The following is a 2,463-nucleotide window of genomic DNA, read 5'->3' as shown; positions in this document are numbered from 1 at the left end:
GCACAAATTCATGCACCTTGAAAGGAACTGTGCCCACCACAGCCTGTGGGCCATGAGGCTGCGATGGGCACAGGGGCAGGTCTTGGCCCATCCTCCGCGTCCCTGCCCGACCCCTCCTTCCATGAGCCCCAGTCCCCTATCTGCCTGCAGCCCTGCTCCTGCTACCCTCGCTCCCACACGCTGACAGCGTAGGGCCATTGGGGCCAGCGCCATCAATGGGTGTGAGTGGCAGATGCTGCCCCGATCACCCCTCAGGAGCAGGGGGAGGTGGAGAAGCCCTCAGGGGCAATCAGTGTCAGCAGCCGCTGCTCGCACCCACTGATGGCACCAAGTGATTGGGACCAGCGCCGGGCACTGGTGGCAGGTGTGAGCAATGGTTCCAGCGCCAGCTACAGGTGTGAGTGCTGGGTGGCAAAGAATTTTCAGTAACCACCAGAGGCTCATCTGGATGACAGTGAGTGGCACCCCACCTTGGTCTGGTTCCCCCACTCACCTGCTCCACCATCCCGCCATGGCCAATTCTTTGCCATGTTCCATGCATGCCCCCTGGTGGTCAGCACGTGTCATAGCGACTGGTTGTTCGGTTGTTCCAGTTGTTCCACAATTTGATCTATTTGCATATTAGCCTTTTACTATATAGGATAAAATCCTAATATGCAAATTGAGTGAATGGCGGAATGACCAGCAGAATAACTGGTCGTTATGATGTGCACTGACCACCAGGGAGGAGCAGCTTTGGCACTGAGCTTCTGCCCCCTGAGAGGGAAGTGACTGGGAGCAATGATCGGGGGACAGGGGTGGCCAGTGGGCAGCACCAGGCCACCAGCCAAGGTGGGTGCCAGCGGGGGGCCCCAGATTGTCCTGCCCACTGGTTGCCCACATATAGCCCTGATCATCAACCAGGCCTAGGGACCCTATCCTATATATTGGGAACAGTCTCTTAGATTTAAAAATTAAAACTTGGCAAGGCTACTCTAACACTGAAAAAACAGGATGATGCAGCAATGACATGCATGGACTCTGGCTTGCCCATTTTGTGGTCAGCCCTGATTCTGACATTTAAAACTTTGTGAGAAAGCCAATTACTTAACTTCTCTCTGCTTCAGTTTCTTCACCCATAAGATGGGGAAAATGGTACTACTGCCTCAAAAGGATCATGTTATGAACTACTTTTTATAATCAGGGAAAAAAATGTAGCTGCCCATACAACAGCAAGATGCCTTTCACCTGTATGAAAAGTATGACCTCTGGTTCATGCAGTGTCCCAGATTGTGAGAGGGATGTCTGACTGCTGGTTTAGGCTGACATCCTCTAAGAGGTCCTGGATTGTGAGAGGATGCAGGCCAGGCTGAGGGACCCTCCCCCACCCCTGTGCATGAATTTCATGCACTGGGCTTCTAGTTATTAAATATTATACAATATTATTAGTATATTGCCACACTAGCATTTTTTCTATGTTATTTTTTTCACAAGAAAAAGGATTAAAAAGAGTAGGAAGAAAAAAGTGTCATAAAAATGTAAAACGATCCAGCCAGCATGGCATTGGTTGAGTGCTAACTTATGAACCAGGAGGTCACGGTTCAAATCCTGGTCTGGGCACATGCCCTGGTTGTGGGCTCAATCCCCAGTTGGGAGCATGCAGAAGGCAGCTAGCTGATCAGTGATCCTCATCATTGATGTTTCTATCTCTCTCATCTTCTCCTTTCCTCTCTGAAACCAATAAAATTATATATTTTTTAAAACTAATGTTACTCTATTGTATTCTTAAATTACACAGTAAATTTAGCAAAGCAACTAAAGAATTATTTCTTTTCTGGTATTCTATAAAAAAATGTGTCAAAAAAAGATTTTTGTTCTTTTTATATCTCTTCACCTATTTCAAATTATTATTTATGCAAATTATTTCAAACTGTGAAAGAATGTGGGAAGTCAGGGTGACATTTCTAAGATCCAGATTATAATAGTTAAGTATCATCTAATTGTTTTCAGTATTGATTTACTATACAGGTATTTCCTCACTTTTGATACTTTTTAGTTATGAAGGTCATCTGTGAATTCTGAACCTTCCTTATAGCATCTTGGAAACAAAACACTTAAACTCTTTTCAGAAAAAAAAATTTAATAAGAGAAGTGTGGCTAGTGTGTACTTTACAAAGGTATATAAATGACAATCATTCATCATTAAATAAAAACCAAAGTAAAATGCACTAATAAGAATCATCATACAAGCACATGAACATGTGCCTGACTTCATTTCACTAACTAAAAACATCAACAACCTGGAACCAAGGTTCCACAGTGTCAGGAATCAGCTGATTCGTTCACTACCCAATATTACAGTGACACCTAAACTAAGGCCTGGCACAAAGAGGTATTTTGAAAATGAAATGTATTTTAATAAACATCGCCTTTGCAATTATTCAAAGTGTGCATGTATACATTCTTAGGACACATTATATATAT

Source organism: Myotis davidii, unplaced genomic scaffold (assembly GCF_000327345.1).
Source record: "Myotis davidii unplaced genomic scaffold, ASM32734v1 scaffold294, whole genome shotgun sequence".
Taxonomy (NCBI): Eukaryota; Metazoa; Chordata; class Mammalia; order Chiroptera; family Vespertilionidae; genus Myotis; species Myotis davidii.
This window is presented reverse-complemented; position numbering follows the sequence as displayed.